The sequence below is a fragment of the Balaenoptera physalus genome, assembly GCF_965194825.1.
Source record: "Balaenoptera physalus genome assembly, chromosome: 4".
Classification (NCBI taxonomy): domain Eukaryota; kingdom Metazoa; phylum Chordata; class Mammalia; order Artiodactyla; family Balaenopteridae; genus Balaenoptera; species Balaenoptera physalus.
In genome coordinates, this window is record NC_138891.1 from 145,547,684 (window position 1) to 145,570,407 (window position 22,724).

A 22,724-nucleotide genomic window follows, 5' to 3' on the forward strand; every position below is an offset into this window, starting at 1 on the left:
TCTGTCCCCTCACTGTCCCAGCCTCACCCTCCGGCCTTTGCCCACAGAGCTGTCAGCATGATCTTTCTGAAAACACAGCCTGGACTCTTTCTCCTGCAGCTTCTCCTGAGAGGCCTCCCCTCTCCCTCTCACCAAAAGCATCTTGATGGACTCCTCCTGCTTTCTGTCTCAGCTGAGGGGCGTCGGTGCCCTCCCTGCCCTGGCTCCGTGACTCGGGCCCCACCTGCAGCCTCTCTTCCCGGTGCCCGTCCGCTCGCCATCCTTCTCTGGTGGGTACCTGTTCGTAGGGCTAGTTAAGCACTTAAAACCGTGACCGCTGTCAGTGAACGAGGAAGAGCGCTCCTTGTCTCAGCATCCCTCAGGTGATCGTTTACCTGTTCTCTTGCCTTGAGCATAGCAAGCCTTGTATCTTGAATAATCGGTGTCTCTAAACATCGGAGAATCTGCTTTGTTTAACTGCACGCTCATGTAACAGGTTTACACACCTACAAGGTAGAAAATGAGAGCACTTATTTTGTGGCAGAGTTAAGCCCTAATTTCCAGTCTCATTAAATTATAACGATAAATATCACTTTAAAAGGAAATGCAATTGCTTCATTTAATCAATGTGATTCTCAGGGGCACAGCAATCCCATCAAGTGCTGAGTGAGGCATTTATCTCAATACAACTAGTTCTGGACTTGCAGTTGGTACTAGGTGTGCTAAATCTTACGTGACCCCTGTTTTATCATCATTGCTGTGGCATCTGGACTCCTCTTGTCAGCAGAGAGGCGGCTGGAACCTGCCGTAGAAACCCCTCCAGCCTAACTAATTTGGGGTCACGCCACTGTCAGAGGAGGGTGTCCCGAGCCAGGCGCTGTCACCAGGAGAAGGCTCCAGAAGGCGGGGGTGCCTGAACGTGTCAGGGCCGGAGGCCACGGAGCCACCAGCTGGCGGGGCTCCTCTGTGTGCCCCACCCCACCTCCACCCGTTCGGGGGTTTTAGGGTGTCCCGTGCCCTGCCCGTTTCCTACGGTGCATCCAGGCAAACGAGACGGGGCAGGATTCTGACTCAGCCCTGCTTCACCAACTGGCCTCTTCTCCGCAGAGCCCGGCTCCCCAAGCTCCCTCTCCTTTCCCCACGGGGTCTTTCTTCTTCTCTTCTGCAGGAAATAGGAAACCTCTAGCTGCCTCTCCTGACTTTTCTCACGGTCTTGCCACCATAGCCCTCTTTGCTAGTGCAGGTGGTTGGCCGGTTGCCGCTGCCACTGGCTTCATCTGGTTCGTTGTATGGCAGCTGCAGTTGGCCCCGGAACAGCGTGGGTGTGAACCGCTCGGACTTCCATCAGCAGTCCGCTCTACAGCGCTGCGCGACCTGCGGACGCAGAGGCCCCGCGGGTACTGAGGGGCCACGCGCGGATGTGGCAGCCCAGCCTGACTGCGGGCGGTCGGTGCCGCTCGCCCGCGTGGTTCCCGGGTCGGCCGTGCTGGGCTCCGTCATTATCGACGATGCCCCTGGACACCGTGGGCACTGCAGGCGTGTTTTGTTCTCAGTGCCTGGTTGTCTCAAGCATCCGTGTTGTGAGCCGTGTGGTTCCTGCAGAAGAGTGCGGGTGCAAGAGAGTAGTTCTCATGACACGTCCATGCAGCCGTCCCCCGGGGTAAAAACAGACGCTGTGTCTCCGTCTCCTTGACCACGGCCCCTCCCTCCCTGTCCATATGGCCGCTGTCCTGTGTTTCAGAGTAATGCTGTCCTTGCCGTTCTTTTTAGTTTACCACGGAGCGTGCACCCCTCAGAGTCCAGCTTAGCCGTGCCTGTGATTGGGCGTCACGTACGGAGTCGTGGGTGTATCCTCTTACGTCCCTCTTGACTTATTAACGTGGTGGATTACATCACTTGATTTTCACGCACGCAGTCATTTTCGTGCCAACTTGATCATGCTGTATCAGCCTTTAAAAATATTGTTGGATTGCGTTTGCTGACGTTTTGTTGAGGATTTTTACATCTGTCTTCAGGAGTGAGTGGCCCCTACTTTTTCTTCATGTTCTTCACAGATGTGTTCCTGTTGAACGCTGGGTGGGACTTTCTGGAGAAGCCATCTAGGCGTGGAGTGTTCTTTGTACACTGATTTTTCTTTCTTGATTCTAATTCTTCAACGTTGGTAGTTTAGTCAGATTTTCTGTTTCTTCCTGAGTCAGCTCTGATGAGTTGCATTTTTCTTGGAATTTGCTCATTTTGCCTCAGTTTACCAGATTTTTGGAATAAAGTTCCTAGTACCCTCTTACTCTATGTTAGTGCTGTCAGGGTTTGCAGAGATAGTTCCATTTCGGTGGTCTCTTGCTGCCTGACTTACCCACCCCAAAACTTGGGGGCTGAGAACAGCCACAGTTTTGTTATGCTCGTGATGTCGTGGGTCAGGGATTTGGCGGGGTGTGAGGGAATGGCCTGTCTGTGCTCCACGGTGACTGGGACCTCAGCTGGGGTCACCCAAATGGCTGGAGGGGGCCGTGGGTCTGCAGCGTGTTGTCCGGGGACCTGGAGAGGCCGAGTCACCGCTCGCAGAGCCAGGGTGTCCGCCCAGGGCCCTGCTCCAAAGCCCGTCCGTACGGCCCTGCAGTCCCCCTGGGAGCATGGCAGTCTCCATCAACCCATTCCAGTACTTTGTATTTAAAGGTCTCAGTTTACAAACTCCTCTGTGTGTCCGAGTGCAGCTCTGCACCTCTTGTGCTGCTCCTGCCGTGTTTTCCTTGCTGTGTTTAGTCTGTGGACTTTCGCTTTGTGAAGCTCCTGGAATGGCACTTCACCCCTTCGTGGTTCGCACTTGGTCCTTCCTCTTTCTCCTTGGAGTGCCGGGGGGTCGTGTCCCGGCCGCTGCGACCCACTCCCACCTGCCGCGGAAGTGGGCACCGAGGCAGCGCCCCTTTACTCGCTTCGCCCAGGCGTGGAGGTGGGCCGCCGGGTGGTGATGGGGTGGGTGGCGCTGTGGGTGGGTGACAGGAGGAGCCCAGCACAGACGTCATTTGGATATCAGTTTGTTTTTCGAAAGGAAAATAGAGATGTCCCATGTTCAGGTTCTGTAGGTGTTTTAGCGCGTTGCGGTCGTGCTGCTGGTCGGCGGGGAGATAACATGGAGGTGCGGACGCAGGGCTGGCCTCAGCTCCTGCGCCTGGGCGGGAGGGGGCGGGAGGGGGCGGGGAGGATGCTGGATGTGCAGCTCTGGGTCTGTCTGCACTCACGCGCGTGCGCGGGCCCGTGCATGTGCCGTTCCCTTTTTCGGAAGATAGGTCCATACAGGACTTTGCCTGGGGCCCCACTCCTTAGCGCGTGGGTCGGTGCTCGTTTGCGTTGGCACGTCCGCCAGCAGAGATCCGGTGGTGCGTGTCACGTGCGCGTCTGCCTATCGTCGCGGGGGTGAAGGCGTGATTGATCATTGGGTATCTGCTTTAAATATCGTAAGAGTACAGTAAAAGTAAGTGAAACATGTTTAGGAGAGGGATTTTTTTTTTTTTTTTTTGCCTGTGCTGTGTGGCCTGCAGGATCACCTCCCAAGGAGAGAACTTTTAATTAACAATATTTATTATTAGAGTTAGCTCCTGCACTGGTGAAAAAGCTTTACTATTGAGTTAAATTAATGCAAAGTAATGGAATGCTTCTGTTACAGAGGGAAGGCTTTCAGGTTGGGCACAGAGAGCTGGAGAGGGGCCTGAAGGAAGCTCGCCAACCGGACGCCACACTTAGATCTTCTCAGCCCCGCCTGCACCGAAGGGCCGAGGAAACAGAAACACGTTGAGTGCGAGGTAAGAGCAAACACCTGTACATCTCTGCTAACATTTGACTAATAAGAGTGCCTCTGGCTTGCCGTAAACTGATTAGTTAAGCCTTTGGCTTCCCGTTTATTCTTTGTTTTTTTTTTTTAAATTAATTAATTAATTAATGGTTGTGTTGGGTCTGTGCGAGGGCTTCCTCTAGTTGTGGCAAGTGGGGTCCACTCTTCATCGCGGTGCGCGGGCCTCTCACTATTGCGGCCTCTCTTGTTGGGGAGCACAGGCTCCAGACGCGCAGGCTCAGTAGTTGTGGCTCACGGGCCTAGTCGCTCCACGGCATGTGGGATCTTCCCAGACCAGGGCTCGAACCCGTGTCCCCTGCATTGGCAGGCAGATTCTCAACCACTGCGCCACCAGGGAAGCCCCATGGCTTGCCGTTTAAAATGCGTGTGATGGGCTGGCTTCCAGCAGAGACCGTTTTTTTACTGTCCCCGCGGTCTCTCGGCCGGTGCTCTGCTGCCCCCCAGCGGCCGGCGCGGTCCCTGCAGAGGGGACGCCACGCTGGACTTGCTGTAAAGCCTTTGCTGCAGATTATTTTCCTTGAGGTGATTAAAAGAAAATTTCGTTAGTACTTATTTTTGTGACTATTACATGATTCAGCGTCTGCTTTTGAGAGGAGTTGAGACAAGTGTTAAAATCCCGGTAGTGTGATGTAAGGTTAATTTGCGGCCTGCAGAAGGTCTAGCGTTGAACTTTCAAGGAGGTCTTTTCACGGGGAAGAAGTATACGGAAGTGGCCGCCAGAGGCTGCTGAGTGCAGCAAGAGCGTGTTCTGTGTACGTTCACTCCCCCGGTGGGGGCTGAGGAGTGTCTGCCACATCACAGCACCCTCTGGGCCTGGGGGACGTTGGACAGGGCAGACGTGGAGCCCACGGGGTCGGGTGGGGGAGGAGAGGTGTGCCTGGAAAGGCCCCACGTGCCATTTCTGTGTCTGTAAACGTCAAGGATGTCAGGCACCTGGTTCCCAGGGAGACCTTTAAAAGAGGTTTTGCTTACTCTTCGACCGATGCTTCTTTTCTTTCTTTTTTTTTTTGCACATGGGGAGGGCAAAACCAAGGTTACTTTCACCGCTGCTTGTGCCAGAGGGGTGGAGTTTTATGTTCAGCCCCAGCTCATCTTTCAGCTCGGTTAGCGACCTTAAATCAGTGTCTCTGTAGCTGGAGTTTATTGAGAGACGGCGAGAATCCCAGAGTGAGACGTGCTTTAGTGCTGCAAGTGAAGTGTGATTTACGGCCACCTACATCCAAGGTGCCATAGACCTAAACTGCCTCATTAATTATACTGTTTAAGTGAAATAGAAAGTGTTTTTTTATGTAATGTAAGCATGCACCGGAGAAGCGAGTTATTTGTGATCCTTTGCACAAGTAAATTGTCCTTGAAGGCACAGAAAAAATAAGCAAGGACAAAAGGTGGCATCTGAAGCAGAACGGAGGGCTGGGAACGATCAAATACCACAACGTCGTGAATCATGTCTCCTACTGATAGATGTTAGTTGCAGAATAGACATTTTGTATTTGTTTCATAAAATGAGAGCTAATTCTGGCAACAATAATCTGATGTATTAGTCTTTTTTTCAGAGTGGTTTGAAAAAGAAAAAAAAAACCATGGAAGTGGCCAGAAAAAGTCTCTACGGGTGGAAGCGCTCCTGTCAGTAGCCTCGTTTGCCATCTGACGGTGACGCTGGAGGGAGCCTGTATTTTTAGTTTCAGGCACAGTTGCCGCTTTTGCCTCTCTTGCTCCTTAAAAAGATTGAAGTTGCTTCTTGTGTCTTACAGGTGAGAACATCTTCCGAGGTTGGGGCATCTCGGGGCTCGCGCTGTGGAACCTCTGCAGCATTTACTCAGCTGCACACATTTGAGGGAGGCCCAGGGAAGCCCTGAGTGTGCTCAGATGCCGAGGCTTTTCCTTGGTGTGTCCCACTGCCACCAACCCCAGCATTCTGCTTAGAGCAAATGTTGATTAACTCCCCTTTTTATTCCGAAATGAAATCATAGAAGGTACCACTTTACATAATTATAACCGTATTTAAATGTAATAAAAGAGAAATTAAGAATGTACCACGAAATAGTTCTCGTGTTGACATGTGAACGCCGGGCACCGCCGCTCCCAGGAGGACCTTGTGCACGCACGCCTGTAAATGCAGAGATGCAGGCGCTGCGAGGGTGACACAGACCGAGGGTGTAGACCTGAGTGGAATGGTGTTCAGCTCATGGATTCACTCGTGGAGAAGCGCGACGCAGTTCTCCCTGCTTTTCGCTTGGCAGTTACACTTCTGGATGGTTGGGTGTGTTGAAAGTTGTGATTATATATGAAACAGGGGTCTTGGGTAACCATGAACCTCTTTGTCGCCTGCATGTTAGTCCTTCAGGCAGGACAGTTCTTTGTTTCTGGGACAGTCCTGCTGTCCCACACACTCCCTCTCCCTGCACGGTGCCAGAGTGCCCCAGACCTGCGACGACCAGGCCATGTCCACACGTGGCCACCACCGCCACCCCCCGCGGCCACTGACAGAAGGCTCGGCCGAGAGGAGGATGTGGCAGGGAGGGGCTGTCGGGGACAGAGTGGCGTCGAGGTCCTCACAGGCCTGCAGGGTGTCCTGAAGGCTGGAGCCGCCGTGGGCCGGGGAGGAGCTCCCGCGGCGTCAGGCATGGGCCCCCGCGAGTGCAAGCGGCTCCAGGGCTCCTAGTGCCCCAGGTGGGGAGAGGCGTCGCTGCAGGGACACCCAGTGCTTATGCAGGGGCTGAATCCTTACACGGGGGCAAAAACTTGACATTTTTCCCCTTTAATGTGATTTACTGGCTAACAACCTATTTAACACAGATGACACTTCAGTTTATAAACGTTCCTGAAGGTCAGCGAAATAAAACAAAATTTGGCTGAGAACGAAGAGTGATTCTCAGTGAGTTTCTGGCATGAGTCACTGCCACTGAGAAAGTGTCCTTGTGTCATCCGGACTGACTCATCGGCGTCAGCTCCACAGAGCGCGTCCAGGAAGAAGCGCCCCTGGTTGTGAGGTCACGGGTCTGCAGCAGTGATCAAGAAAGATGTGTATTGCGTCCCCCACTCTTTGATTCACCCAGCAAATAGGTGCCTTGCATGTGTGGGCAGGCACTGACCGAGGCCCTCGGGACCGGGGTGGGACGGGACGGACAGCACCCGCTGATGCTGGTGGGAGCGGAGAAGAGTCATTGTCGCTCCGGGCAGCGTCGGCCGTGAGGGGGCCCTCAGGACAGGAGTAGGGACCTCTCCCGGGGGTGGTGTCGCTGAGAGGACCCAGGAGGGACCCTCACACGGCTTCTCTCCACGCCCCTGCCCGAGGGTGGCTGCAAGCAAAATAGTGCACGGTTAACCTCAAAAGTATGACTCTAGTGGATAAAAATTCAATTGCCTTTGCAGTGTTGGATGCAGAGTAGGATCTGTTGTTCTTAGTAGTAGGTTGCTGATTTTCTTGTAGCTGTTTAGTGCTCTGGTCATGACTAAATACAAAATAATGGATCCAGATACTTAAGACTAATGTGTAAAAGAAAAATGGGAGATTCATTTACAGATACAGGAAAAATCTGGTATTCTTTCCTTGTTTCCTCATGGGGGGACTTGTAGAAATACAGCAGTGCCCTCTTGTGGACAGATTCGTTGTGTAGTCACCCCTCTGTAAAATTCGAAATGCTGAATTTATCAGAGAACCCCTGCCCCTCCTGTGCAGATGGAGAATTCTGGAAGGCTTATGTCTCCTGACCGCCTTATTACCAGGATGCTGTGGGCCGTTGCTGGTCTTACGGTCTACGGATGACATTTTGGATGCGGGCTAGGGCATTCGATGTGGTCTCTCCATCACTCCCTCAAGTTTGTGGGGCAGCAGCTGGCAGCGGCGATGAGAGCTCCGTGGGGCCCGTTCTGGAAGAGCAAAGCCCAGAGCTGCTTAGAGGAAGGGGTGGGTCTCTTTAATCATGGTGGAACTCAGGCCTCTGCAGCGCTGCCCAGGCGGGCACTGGGGTGGGGACATGGCTGGGGGGAAGGGAAGTGAGCAGGTGACAACAGTGGTGTCTACTGCTGCTGTGACAGAAGTAGGGGCCAGAGGCAGGTGGCCTGTTCTCCCCCCTGCGGTAGGGGTCGCAGGCTTCGTGGGGGCGGGAGGAGTCTTGAAGGGTGTGTATTTCCCAGGCAGATGGCATGGGGAGGTGGGCAGGGGGCAGGGGGGCAGGGGCAGGAGAGGACCCCAGCAGCCTGGTGGGCCCAAGAGGGGCTGCGCCTGTGGTGGGTGGGGGCATGCAGGGGCAGGGCCGAGGCCAGCTGGGCGGAGGCACGTGGGGGTGCGGGAGAGGAGACCAGGCCTGCTTGGGTTTTGTTTTTCAGTTTTTTTTGTTTTTTTTTTTTTTAATTAATTATTTATTTATTTATTTATTTATGGCTGTGTTGGGTCTTCGTTTCTGTGTGAGGGCTTTCTCTAGTTGCGGTAAGTGGGGGCCACTCTTCATCGCGGTGCGTGGGCCTCTCACTATCGTGGCCTCTCCCGTTGCGGAGCACAGGCTCCAGACGCGCAGGCTCAGCAATTGTGGCTCACGGGCCCAGCCGCTCGGCGGCACGCGGGATCCTCCCAGACCAGGGCTCGAACCCGTGTCCCCTGCATTGGCAGGCGGATTCTCAACCACTGCGCCACCAGGGAAGCCCTGTTTTTCAGTTTTTACCAGCGATGTCTTCAAAGTCAGACAAGTCACGTAATTTAGAAGGGCTTTTGGTGGAAAGCAGCGGTCCACAGTCCTCGCCCTCCCCAGAGGCAGCCCTGATTGTTCTAAAGAGTTGTAGATACTTGTGTTTCTGGATTGGCCAGTGTGAGGGGACACGCTGCGGGGACAGAGGCACAGCGTGAGGAGCTTCACCGGGAGGAAGGTGAAGCAGCAGCGCCTGTCCAGGCAGACGGGCCCGTCCAGGCCCAGACCGTCTGTCCTGGTGTTCGGTCTGCTGTGTGTGAACCCACCCATAGTTGGGGCAGGTGCTGGAGGGGGTGTGATAAAGGGCACCTGTGTGCTGTCTCTTGGGGAGGTTCCCAGAAGCTGCCACGTGACGCTTCTGTTTGCATCCCAGTGGGTAGAGCTGCCGTCACGTGACCATGACCAATGGCAAGAGGGCTGGAGAGGTCGTTCTCCGTGGCTGGCTGGGCGGGTGCTCTGCGGTTGGCGCAGATGGCAGTCACTGCCATGCTTCCTGTTTCTTAGTAATACACTTGCAATTATTTGATTTGTTAATTTTGGACAATATCTATTGACTTTCAGTTTAGATACAGGAGGATTTAGCTCACTTACACCTCTGCCTTCCCTTCTTTTCCTGTGTCATTTAGGAGTGCTTTTGGCTGAAAGTAACAGAAAACATGACCTATGGTATCTTAAACAACTGGGGATTTATTCATTTACTTATTTCGTAAGTAAAGCAAAGGTAGGTTTTTGCTAGAGTTGGCTCAGAGCACAACCACATCAGGAGTCTGGTTCAGTGTCTCTGCAGTTCTCCTAACCATTCATGTTTGCAGTGTGGCTGCTGCAGCTCCAGCCATCACATCTATATTCAAGGCAATAACAACTGGGAAGGAAGGAGCAAGCAGTGCAGGCCATTTCTGTCGTTTTCATCCGGGGCATTCCAGAAGCCTCTGCATATTTTCATTTATATCTCATTGGCCAGAACTGTGTTGTGTGGCCAGCTGTAGTCACAAAGGAGACTGAGAAAATGAGTATTTAACTCTTGTAACATCTCTGCAAAAGGGGGCAGGAGAAAGGGGGCTTGGGGAGGAGCATTGGGTCAGCCAGCCAGGTTGGCAGCCATGTTCCCTGCTGGTTGTCTTAGGAACTGCGGATTCTTAGCCAGCTTCTTGGACCTTGGACCGTCTCCTGGCTCCCCACCGTGTCAGGTGTACCTGGCCACTTACCCTACCCTGCCCATCACCTCCTCCTCACTCTCCACTGTTCAGCTTCTGTCAGGTTTGGTTTTCTGGGTTTTTTAATGTTATCAAAGCAGAAAATTTTATTTTCTGTTTTGTAACCATGGTTCACTCAGTTTCAAATCCGTACATGGCATTTACGTTATTATGATTAGCAAACGGTGTTCACTACAGAGCCAGGTAAGATGCAGGTGATAGTTCCTCCTCCGTCACGCTTGTGCGTACAAAGGAAAATTTTTAAGTGATTTCTCTTTTAGGACACTACACTAATTGCCAAAAGTCATGCCACATTTTAACTTGCTTTATAGTTGGGTTGTATCTTTTTTGCTCAATGCTGCCTTTTTCCTGCATTCTTGCATTGCCTGGGGGGTGGTAGAGCGGGGTGGTGAGACGTGGCTGCAGCCTGAGTTTGGGGCAGTTTGCTCGCTTCCCCCCTCCGGTCTCCTCATGAGTCAGCCGGTGGCAGCAAGAGCTGCTGTAAGCCTTCCTCTGCAGTCCTGTTGAGAGACCCGTGTGCTTTCTCGTCTTTTCCAACTGATTCATTCTGTGTTTGGAATCCATTCATTCCTTCTTCTTGAAATCTACGTATTTTCCATTTTATTTCAAATTGAGACTATGACTTTCTTCTATTTGTTTTTTTTTTCTGGGATTTTTTTAAAGCTGCCTTTATTGAAGTACAGTTTACATGCAATAAAAATCACCCTTTGTATGTGTTCAGTTAGATGTGCTCTGACAGTGTGTGCAGTTAGCACAGCACCACCCGCGTGTCCTTCGTCCCAAAGGTTCCCTCTTGCCCACTCTGCTGTCCTGATCCATCCTGACCCCAGAGTGGCCTTGTCCGGCGTTGGCGTTCTGTGTCATTGCCTACTTTGTACAGGACACCAGGACGCAGCGGTGAGGGGTGAGGGCAGGCCACGGCGCGCCCACGCCATCAGGCGCCCACACGGCCAGCGTGCCGCGAGCCTCGGGCGGACGCCTTCAGGCGGTAGGTAGCGCTGTGAGGTCACGCTGAGACGGCAAGAAAAAGCCCGTCTCACACCCTGAGGACAGTTGTCCTGCGCTCCTACCCCGAGCCCAGATAGCAACTTCCCGCAGAAAAGCTTCTGTTCACTGGCTCTGCTTTAGCCATTTTAAAGGACCCGTGAGGCAGTGGTGTGGAATACTTACAGCTGGTTTAGTTCAGTGAGTGACCTGATTTGTAAATTAAATTTTATCAAATAATTTATAAACTTAATTCTAATAAGTTGAGTTCCTGTTATGGAATTGGAAAGCACAGTTTCATACATGTGTTCCAGTCTTTAAAAAATTATTGCTTTGCTTATTTATGTGTAATACAATTATACAGTTTCATTATTTTAGCTTAATATTTCAAATAGGTTTTATAATTAATATAAAATACACAAGCAAAAAAACCCCAAATAGTCTATACTATCAAGTTCTGAATGTGTGGTGACAGATTGCTAATTTTAATAAGACTAAATTAACCCAAATTTGTATATGTGTGTTTGATCGTTAGTGAAGAGTGGCCAACATAAAGTGAAGAAATAATGTGAATATTTGGGGTTTAAAATTTCTCTTCCATGAACCCTTGTCTTGCAGCTGCTCAGCCCTACGGCCATGTTGACCCACATGCCCACTCTAGTGTCCCGGCCCTGCCGCCACTTGCTCTCCCCAGGCTGACTGTGCAGCAGTGTGCGCTGGGACAGGGTCCCAGGGCGGGGGTGGGTCTGGCCAGGCGGCAGTCGGGATCAGTGATGGAATCCAGGGGCTGAAAGCCCGGCTCAGACTCTGCCCGCAAGGCACCAGAGAGCTAGACTTTTAGAGTGAAGGTAGACCTTGGCCAGCAGGGTTCTCTGCGGCCCGGGTAGAGTGAGGGACCTGTCCCCACACGTCCCTCTGAGCATCCGCCCAGGACAGCACCCACCTCTCCTGGGAGCCTCCCAGCAGTTTGGGGATACAGATCTGGGGTGGGGGTGTACCCTCCAGCCCCTGTGCCCTCGGGTCTGTGGAGGTGAGGCCTGGGGGCTGCCCTGCACCGGGACTCGAGATTTTATAGGCCCCCTACCTTCGTAGTTGACCAGCTTGATGGGACCCGAGCTGGGATCGTACCCCCCTCTCAGACTGGGGGATATCCCGTCGCCGCCCTCCGGCCCGGCTTCATCGCGTCAGTAACCAGATTGCTCTGGGCTAGACTTCCTTCGAATTTTCTAGTCATGAATTTCAGTGATATTGCTGAGAAAAATGTGAGTTTTCGTTGCTTTTTATTACCTTCTTGGTGCACACGGTGTCCGCTTGGTGGCAGATTCAGACCTTCATTTCTGGGGAGTTCTCTCACAGCTCTGGTGTGTTCCCTGGTCATGTGTCTGGTCCTTAGACCCACGAGTCCTGTGCCTTTGGCTCTCCACCCTGCAGGTCCAGGCTGTGATGCCTCTGATCTCTTTTTAAGTTTTTTCTTTTCCATTCAGTCTTGTTTGAGTTTTTAGTCAGATCTGACCATTTCTGTCCTTTTGTACATTGCTTGTACATATGCATGTTTATGTTGGTTCTTTCATCTACACATACCCGGTTTAAAAAAAAAAACCAACCCTGGAATCAAGTATACATAGGTTAACTGGGTCAGAAGTTTTTCTACTCTAGGCTGAGCAAAATCAGTCTGTCTTCTTTGAAGGCCCAACCAGATTTACTTTATACTTCATAAAGTGTATGTTCTAATTTGTTTTTAATAGTCAGTAGTAGAAAACATTGTTTTTAAAGGGCGGTTCAAAAATAATCTTTAAAGAAATACCTGTCTAAACCATGGCTATCAATTGTATACCCAGTTCAGTTTCAAATTTACGTTCAGACTTGATGACACTGTTTGTTTCAAACTTTCCTTCAGTCTGTAACTAGGAATCAGAGCTCTCTGTGCGCAGCCCAGGCCTCTCAGGTTTGAGATGGCCTCTGCTGCCGGCATTACTCCATGGGCCACCTCAGCCATCTGGGGCTATTTTGTCATCCGTGGGTCACCCCAGCCGTTCGTGGGCCACCTAGTCATACGTGGGCCACCTGAGCCATCTGTGGGTCACCTTAGGCCTCCGTGGGCCACCTTAGTCATACGTGGGCCACCTGAGCCATCTGTGGGTCACCTTAGGCCTCCATGGGCCACCTCTAGTCATCGTGGGCCACCTGAGCCATCTGTGGGTCACCTTAGGCCTCCGTGGGCCACCTCTAGTCATTGTGGGCCACCCAAGCCATCTGTGGGTCACCTTAGGCCTCCGTGGGCCACCTCTAGTCATCGTGGGCCACCCGAGCCATCTGCGTGCCATCGTCTGTGGCTGCTTCCTTGTTTTGGGTGGCTTTAGGCTATTGGAACTAATTTTAGGGCCTTCAAGTGTCTCCCCCCCTTTTTTTCAAATCCAACACCTGCTCTACTTATCTGATCAATGTAAATTTTTATTTTAATCCAAAGTTCCATGGTAAAGTCACTTCAAAAGAAAATGGAAAAAGCTTACTTTAGTTCGTGATCTTAATTCAGTGGAGGAAACTTGCAGGTGCAATGCAAACTACACTCTCCCTAATCTGCTCGGAACTGTCTTGCCTTAGAAAGTAGCAATGTGCTTAGTTGAAGAAATACATGCGTGTTACTTTGACCTAATATTGTGAGGAATCTTAACATATTGAAAAAGTAAACTTGAGTGGCCGTGCTTTTGCTGCGATGGCGGCATAGCGGAGGGTGAAGAGCTTGGGTCCCGAGCTGGGAGTGTCCTGGTTTCTGACAGTGTCCTGCCGCCTGCCCAGTTGTGACCTCGGACACGTCACCTAGCCTCTCCAGCTGGCTGCTCCTCTTCAGAAGGTGGTGGTCCTGATGATACGGCAGCAGCTGAAGCCAAGGTGGCCCCTACTGTGTCCTGCACACCGTCCTCTCTTGATCTCCCCAGCAAGCCTGGGGGGAACCATCGCTGTCACCTCAGAGCCAAGAGGGTGAGAACTTGCCGTGGCCCCAGGCTAGAAGGAGGTAGAGCAGGGCTTCAGCGGGGAGACCTGCTCTGGGCTTTGTGCTGATGACCCCTGTGCTGTAACCGTGGCCATGCTGTACGGTCGTGCAGGTTTTACGCTGCACAGCTCCACTCACAAACGCTTGAATGGCATCCCTGCCGGTTGTAAAACAAGTGGTGGCTGTGTCCAGCCCGCCCCTCGTGTGCTCATTGCAGAGTCTCCTTTACTAGGATTTGGTGACATTTAACTGGAGTGACCGGCAGGTGATGGTCACTCAGTACACTCGTCCTGTGCACACCGCCTCAGTGGCTGTTCCCTCCCCCAACCGCCCAGCCGCACTGCCTTTCCCGGCTCCGTCTACACTCAATTCTCAGGACTCACCCGCTCTCACCTCTGTGCAGGTGAGTCCCACACCTGAGTCTCCAGCCCAGACCTTTCTCCTGCTCTCCAGGCTCAGACCCCGGGTCCCCCAGCATCTTCTGGGGAATCACCTCATCTCCAACTTGGGACATCAGATTGACCTCCCGGTGGCCCCCCCCATCCACAGGCCTCCAATCTCAGCAGCTCTGTCCTTCCAGGCTCTCAGGCCAAAAGCCGGGGCCGTCCTTTCCCTTCTGCCCCAGATCCAAGCTATCAGGAGAGCCTGCCTACTGTGCCACTAGGTTGCATCGAGTCTGGTTATTTCTCACCTTGTCCACGGCCGTCAGGCTGTGACCATCGGATCTGCTTGCACTGGTCTCCTAACCTGTCCCCCCGCGTCAGCCCTGCCCCACACCCGTCCTTCCCCAGAGGCCAGAGGCCAGGCAGAGTGAGCCGACCCTCCAGTACTTCCAGCCTCCTGGCTGTTCCTGGGCCACGCGGGCTCTGCCTCGGGGTCTTCGCCCTCTGTCTTCTTGGAACGCTCTTCCCCGGGGCCTCACGTCAGCCTCCTCAGCGCCTTAGTCTTGGCTTCATTACCGTCTTCCTGGAGCCGTGCACCGTCCTCTGACACGCGAGTCCTTTAACTGCTGGTGACGCTCAGTGCTGACTGGGTTTCTTTTCCTGTTGGACGTGAGCCCCATGCGAGCCTGTGAATGTCCTCTGTTCACCGACAGAGCCCTGGCCCCGAGGATGGTCCCGGCACATAGTAGGTGCTTGCTCCCAGTTGGATGAGTGAGTGAATGTTTGCTGTGTTTCTTATTAAGAGATATTTCTGAGGCACCATGGTATTAAATCAAGTACCATTACAGTTTCCTGTGTGTTGATTGTATGTGAATAACTAATGAGGAACTGGCTCATTTAGAGACTGTAGAATTCTAATGGAATAAACTCCTTGTTTCCTTCTTGAAAGAGTAGAAAAACAGTTTTCAAGAGTCTTATCCTAAATTAATAGTCCAGGAACATTAAATGTTGGAGTCTTTACTCTAGGACATAGATAAATAAAATTAATTAGGTACCAGGAATGTCAGATGCTAAATGGTGTACAACTATTTCTGACATTCTCCTAGAATTCAGTAGTTATTAGCTGAAGTCCGAAATTGGTGTACTTTTAAAATTGGAAAAAGCTTTAAAGTGTTTTTTTAGATTATTAACTGTCAATTTAATCGTTCTAGAAACCATATCTGATGCAGCAAATCATTGCCATTCTGCTGTGAATTTCTTGATTCCCATGAATACAGGTATTCTATTTTTATGTTCCTCTTAAATAATCCTAAAGGTAGCAGAAAGAAATGGGAAGAAAAAAGAAGAGCATGATAGATGCAGAGAGAGGAAGTTACTTCACCTTTGGGAACTTCTCGTGGAATGGCTGTAAGTTAAGACGCGCTGAGAAAGGTGGTGCTCCGTTAGGGCCCCTCCCGTCCGCGGCCACAGACACTGCATCAGGGCACCACTTGCCTTGTCATTCCGGTGGGTTCTGACTCACTCTGATTTTCAAGAAAGCGGAAAACATGGCATTTATTACGTGAGGAAGATTAACTGTGCGTTCGGTCGTGTCATTTGATGAGAAAAAGCAAATTATCACTTTATGAAGTGAAGGCTATATGCACGTAACTGCCACTTTTACCTGACTTTATATACGAATGTAGAGCGAATGTGAAATTGGGTTGTACGATGTGATAGCAGGAAGCCAGCTTGTCCTTGTGTTTCATAGACTGTTCGGTGCCCTTTAGTTAGAAGGAACCTAAATAGACTCGATGTTGTCAAACCAGGCGTCTCGAGAACCGTCCTGCACCCGCGGGGTCGTCGTGAGCGGAGGTGCCGCAGGTGCCGTGGAGACGCCGCGCCACATGCCCCACCCCCACCCCGCAGGACATGGAGCGTGTGTCTGGGTCAGGAGGGAGAAGGGAGTGAGGAGGCCTTTTGGGGGGTTTCCATGAGAACAGCAAGGCAGGGCAGAGTAAACCACTTAGGATTGGCCAGTTTGAGTCACCCTGGCAGGCTCTGGGCTGTAGCGGTGGTTTCTGGTTGCCTGGTCCCTGCCTGAGTGATCTGGGGCAGGGGCGGGGCAGCAGGGGCCTGGTGGGAAGTTAGATCGCAGTGTGGGCTGGGGTTTGCATTGCTCCTGGCCGAGCCCTCTGCTGTCTCTGCAAATCAGCCCATCCGGGAGGGGCAGTCTCTCCTTCCCAGGGTCTGCAAGGCCCCCAAATGCCAGAGCATCAACAAAAAGAAAATATAGTTAAAATAATTTGCAGTGTGATGTGGGGATGCCACACAGACAACTACTGTACAGAACCCAGGAAAGCAGAGTCAGAACGACTGCCGGTAAGAGCTGAGCTGCACCTGCAGCTGGGGACGGGGTCGGAGGGCACGCTCTCAGGGTTGCACTCTGGTCCCTCCCCAGGGCGAGCGGTGGGTTCTGTCCCACCAGTGCCCACTGCCTGGAGCCCTGGGAGGGGGGTTCTGCAGGGCCAGGTCTTCTGTGGAGCATGTCCGGACGGGCACACACACAAATCTAAGAGTAACAGGAGCTGCTTGATGTGACAAAACATGGCTCAGGCTCCACGTGCAATCGTGGTGAAGCCGGCGTTAATTCGTGTGCACCTTTGGAATAATAAGTTGGAAAAGCAATGCTGGCATTACCAGGAAAGGAACACTTTTTATGCAAGACACGGTCAGTTGTGTGGAGAGAAAGATTTTGACGTGTTGATTAACTTTTCTTTTGCTGAAGGGCTCTGCTACTCACATCCTCCCTGCACACTGACTCCCCCGCGAGACACCCCCGTCCTCAGGGCTCTCGGATGCAGTTACCTTTTGTTCCAAGGACAGGGCCCCCAAGATGTGGGAGAGCATCTACGCAGCGTGTCTGGACGAGGGGGGCTGAGGGCTGTGGGTTGTGCTGGGCCAGTCCAAGTGCAGGTCCCGCGCCCTGAGATGTGTGTGTGTGTGTGTGTGTGCGTGTGTGTGTGCGTGCGTGCATGTGTCTGTGTGCGTGTGTGCGCATGTCTGTGTGCGTGCGCGTGTCTGTGTGCGTATGCGTGTGTGTGCATATGCGCGTGCATGTGTGTGTGCGCATGTCTGTGCACGCATGTGTGTGTGCGTCCTGCTCTGCACCCCCCAGCGAGCCAGGCTGGGTGGGAAGGGGAGGGTCGTGCCTGCCTGGCCCCAGGTGCCCACGTGCAGGTGGGGCCAGCGATGTCCCCAGGCCATGGGGCCCTGGGCCCCTGAGCAGTGCTGCGTGGGAGCGTTACTTTGGGTAGTGTTATTTTGTGAACTGGAGTCTTGGTGGTTCTACTTCATTATTTGAGGAATTGTGTATATTCTGGAGATGTTGGGGTTTTTTAGGCAGGACTCTGTTTGCTGGGGAGATGGTGTCGTCCCCCCCGCCGCCCCCGGAGTCATGTCCCTGCCCACTTTGAAGGGCTGAGGGCCCCTCCATCTGCGCTTTGAAGAGTGAGCCTGGGGCGGGGGAGGAGCCGCCTTCCCACGTGTCCACAAGGGCCGTCGCAGGCACGCGGCTCGGATGGTTGGCTGAGCGCCCACCCCAGTGGCCGGGGGCTGGGACGGGGCCGGGCTGGCCAGAGCTGGCCCCGCTCATCGCGGGGACCCTGGCCATGGGGACTGTCCTCAGCATCCGCCGGTGTAAAAGGAGGCGCAGGAGACGCTCTGAGAGGAAAGGTAACTCCTTTGTCTTTCATCCTGAAGTGCAAATACCGGGCTTCCGGCAACGTGTTCTGACCTGCCTGTGAGTTTATCTTGTTGATGCCGGTTACTTCTGCTTTCCCTCTAGAATGCCCCTCTTTTCTTCTGTTGGCATTTCGTAGAGTTTTAGCTAGGGACTCGCTTACAAAGGTAGATTTTAAAAACATGTCTCTAAACGTGTCTAGGAATCACGTTAGCTTCAAGGTTTAAAGTATTTTTTAGGAAGACATTTATGAAATCTTTGAAGTGTGTAGCTTTGAGTCCCAGGAGATTTTCCCTCTAGAGACAGATGCTTTGTAATTTCTCCTTTGCTGCCACTCTTCCTTACTGACTGACTTTTCTAACGTCAAAACTACTCTTCATGCTGTGGTAAGACTGGCTGCCGCTGTTACAGTGTTTTCCTTCTAAAAACACGGAGAGCAAATTCCTTCCATTCAACACTCCAGATAATTTCAGTCTTTAATTCAACTTGATATGTTAAGATCAATATTCTTTTCTTAACACCAGATTTAAAAGTTGCCTGTGACCATAAAAATCACAAACTACTGGCTTTGGGGTGAATTGTTGCTTTAAGAGGTGTTGAGCGTTTGCTGTCTCCACGTACTATGCGCTAACTAACAGAAAATGTCTGAGGTGCAGAGATACTCCTGCTGAGGCAATAGCCAGTTGTCTTCCGGGCGCCACCTCGTTACCCAGCAGCTGATAGGGCTGGAGCGGGGTCTTTCTCCAGCACCGCATCTTTGGGGTCTTCTGCAGCAGGAGACAGTCATCTCTCCAGGAAATAAAATGAGCCACGGTTCTTCAGTGTGGCTTCCCAAGAAGAGGAAGAAGAAATTCATTTTGGAGTCAGCAATCTGTGATAAGACCATCTTGCTCACTGTAACACAGACGCTTGTACTAACGGAGCTCTGTGTCTAGGAGCGGCGGGGCCTTGTGATGTGTGACCTCTGCGGGCACCATGCCCACCGTGTGTGTCCAGGACAGAGGCACCGTCCCCAGGGCACGCGGGTGTAGCCTTCTCGGCGTGTCCCTGCTGCTCCCGACCTGCACCTGGTTACAGCGTCGGTGTGTTTGCTCTCCTCGGTCAGGCGTGAAAGAGCAAGATGGCATTAAGACAAGCAGTAGGAAATTAAGACAAAGGCAAAAGCCAAAACTGCAAGAAATTTTCATCCACATACCCTAAATTTACACTTGCCACTATTTTTTCTCCATGGCCCCTCATCACTAAACATATAAATTCGGGAAAATTTTGAGACGTGTAAGAACAATTCTGTCATCATTCTTTTGGAACTTATTGTAATTCACATGGTTTGTATTAGTCCCACTGTATACAAATTCTAAATGTCTTCACACATTCTAGAATCTTATTCTTCAGTGGGAAAACCATTCCCAAGTACGTTGCGGTTTCAGACCAGCATCTTGAGAAATTGGGTGTTACAAGATGTAGCAATGCAGGGTATTAAGTGAGTCGTGCTCGCTGGACATTCCCGTGTGTGCAGATTCATTGTGAACACCTGCTAAACAGCATTAGGCATGTGTTAATACCTGTTCCTATTTATAACATGCCCTATATTTGAAACTAATAATGATGCCTTTAAAAAGCATGAGTATTATTAGGACTGGCCATCCCATTTATACCAAACTGGGAAAGTTTTACAAGATGTGAAATGTAGTCTTTTAGTATTGTATAATTTTAAAGTGCTCCAAATCCTGTGTGAAGACTGGTATAACGTGTGCCTCTTCGAATTTAGTTATTTGTCAGTACAGTGTAGCAGCAGGTTCCTTGGTTTCAGTAGCAATGCGATTTCAGTGATTTTTCACTGCTCCTGTGGAAGGGTCACTCCCTTCCACAAGGCAGGGTATTGGCTGTTTACTCTGGATGAGAGGCACATGGCTTAGCTTAGTTGTCAAAAAATTATGGTTAGAAGAGGACAATGTGCAATTTAAATACTGACCAGGACCCCCATACAGCAGACACTGCTGTCTTGGTAGGTGCTGCCCCCTGAGGCCCGAGGTGGGTCTGGAGCCCAGGTCACACTCCCGGGGACTGTTAGACCAGCCCTCCCCGGGCCGGACCAGTGCAGACGCTGTCGCCTTCTCTCCACTCACGGCAGTGGGAGGGGCGGGGTGGAGAACCCAGAGGGCTCCTTCACCCCCCCCGCCCCCCACCTTATGAATGCCCGCCTGTATTCTGCGACGCAGGGCGTTCTCAGCGAGTACTTTGTCCTGAGGGTGGCAGCACCCTTGTCTGTGCCCCGTCATTCTGCACACCCTGTGACGGCCACTGTCACCGTGCTTGTGCTGCAGTCCAGCTGGGCTCCCCGCGTTTCCAGGATGGAGAAGTGAATGGGGGGTGGGGGCCTTTTATAGAAATGGAGGCCCAGACCTGCATAGGTGAGCCACCTCTGATAGTGCTGGAGGACGGGGCATGGACACTCTGTGCCATCGAGGAGATGCAGACAGTACCTGAGGGAGCAGGCAGCTGTCATGCCAGGCTTCTTCCCTGCTTCCACCTGGCTGAGAGACTGCCTCTTTGTGAGGGGCAGAGTGCTGTGGCAGCTGGAGGCTTAGGGCGGGAGGGCATTTGTCCACCCACCCACCCACCCACCCGTCCACCCATCCACCCACCTAGCTGTTCATCCACCCACCCATCCATCTGTTCATCCACCCACCCACCCATCTACCCACGCACCCATCCATCCCCCTAGCCATTCACCCACCCACCCATTCATCTGTTCATCCACCCATCCATCCATTCATCCACCCATCTATTCATCCATTCATCACTCACCCATTCACTCATTCATCCAATCCACCCACTCATCCACCCACCCACCCACCCGTTCATCCAATCCACCCACCCACCCACCCATCCATCCATCCATTCATGCAACAAGTAGCCACTAGAGCCTTCCGTGTGCCAGCACCAGGGATTTGGGCACCCATGGGACAGGTGTGGGTGACAGGATGGCAGTGGCAGAGGGATAGCTTCAGCTTTCAGGCCTGGAGTTCGCTCTGGAATGGGCCACCTGAAGTACCATTCGGTGGGTGAGGAGGGGGATTTCTGTGATGCATTGCTGCTGTGCTGTGTATATCAGGGAGGAAGGGATCTTAGCCAGTCTCTGGCAAGAGTGGGAGACACTGTGTCTGCCAGGAGAGGGGCGCAAGTAAGGGAAGTTGCAGACCCCTGGAGGACAGCAGTTACGGATGGAAGGCCCAGGGCTCCCAGAATCTCTTGTGACAGATGTATGGGTACATTTCATTGCACTTGTACAGATGGGCTTCCCAGCACAAGTGGGGGCCGTGCTCCCTGGGAAGGAGCTCCTTCAGCTGGGGGTGTGTTCCAGGGATGGGCAGAGTCACCCTGGTTTGACAGTTGAGATTCTAAAGCAAATGTGTGGAGTTAGATTTGTGGAATGTACTTGAAATACTATGGGAACTGGATCAAATCTTAACAGTGCCTATTCTTAATGTAATTATTAGTGTTCATATTGAAAATACAGCTCACAGTATTCTCTTTTCTCCCTTTCATTCCAGAAAATAAAGTGTAATTTTCAGATAAACGGGATTTTAATTAGGCCGTGATGAACAGAGCAAGCATGGACAGTATTTCAAATGTGTTGTTACTCTTCATTCATCTCGAAGGACAGAGTGTGGTTATAAAAATAATGGAGTTTCTGTTTATTAATCTTCACCATAGTGTCCTACAGAGTAGTTTCACTGCTCTAAACAATGTCTGCGCCCCACCTGTGTATCCCTCCCCTCTTCCCACCCCATGGCAGCCACTGATCTTTTTACTGTCTCCATAGTTGTGCCTTTTCCAGAATGTCATATGGTTGGAATCATACAGTCTGTAGCCTTTTCAGATTGGCTGCTTTCACTTAGGAATATGCATTCAAGTTTCCTGCATATCTTTTCTTGACTTGATAGCTCATTTCTCTTTAGCTCTGAATACTGTTCCATTGTCTGGATGGGCCACAGTTTATTTGTTCACCTACTGAAGGACAACTTGTTTGCTTCCAGGTTTTGTCAACTGTGGATAAAGCTGCTATAAATATCCACATGCAGGCTTTTGTGTGGACATAAGTTTTCAGCTCCTTTAGGTAAATACCAAGGAAAGCGATTGCTGGATCCTGTGGTAAGAGTCTGTTTAGTTTTGTAAGAAACCACCAGACTGTCTTCCAAAGCAGCCACACCATTCTGCATTCCCACCAGCAGTGAATGAGAGTTCCCGTTTCTCTGCAATCTTGCCAGTGTTTGCTGTTGTCTGTGTTCTAGATTTTCACCATTTTAATAGGTGTGTAGGGACATCTGATTGTTGTTTTAATTTTCATTTCCCTGATGACAGCTTTACTTATTTGCCATGTGTATGTCTTCTTTGGTGTGGTGTCTGTTCAGGTCTTTGGCCTATTTTTTAATCAGGTTGTTGTCTTCTCATTGTTGAGTTTTAAGAGTTCTTTGTATATTTTGGATAACAGTCCTTTATCAGCTATTTCTTTTGCAAAAATTTTCTCCCTGTCTGTGGCTTGTCTTCTTGTTCTCTTGACATTGTTTTTCATAGAAGAGAAGTTTTTAATTTTAATGAAGTCCAGCTTAGCGATTCTTTTTTTCGTGGCTCATGCCTATGATGTTGTATCTAAAAAGTCATTGCCAAACCCAAGGTCATCTAGGTCTTCTCCTATGTTATCTTCCAGGAGTTTTACATTTTACATTTAGGTCTGTGATCCATTTTGAGTTAATTTTTATGTAGCTTGTAAGATCTGTGTCTAGATTCATTTTTTTGCATGTGGATGACCAGTTGTTCCAGCACCATTTGTTGAAGAGACTATCTTTGCCCTATTGTATTGCCTTAGCTCCTTTGTCAAGGAACAGTTGACAGTATTTATGTGGGTGTGCTTCTGG

General features: G+C 51.3%; 1 protein-coding gene across 10 annotated transcripts in view; it reads left to right on the top strand.

Moving 5' to 3' along the window:
• The window catches only part of ADARB1 (adenosine deaminase RNA specific B1), a 117,860-nt gene that overhangs the window by 46,614 nt on the left and 48,522 nt on the right, over positions 1–22,724 (top strand). For 8 of the 10 annotated variants that reach the window (XR_014262967.1, XM_082459913.1, XM_082459908.1 and 5 more), the window contains exon 2: positions 3,641–3,776. The gene's annotated coding sequence lies outside the window, so the exon portion shown is untranslated. Of the gene's footprint in view, positions 1–3,640; positions 3,777–5,367; positions 5,578–22,724 lie in introns of all 10 variants that reach the window. The other 2 variants (XM_082459910.1, XM_082459911.1) reach the window with 2 other exon arrangements.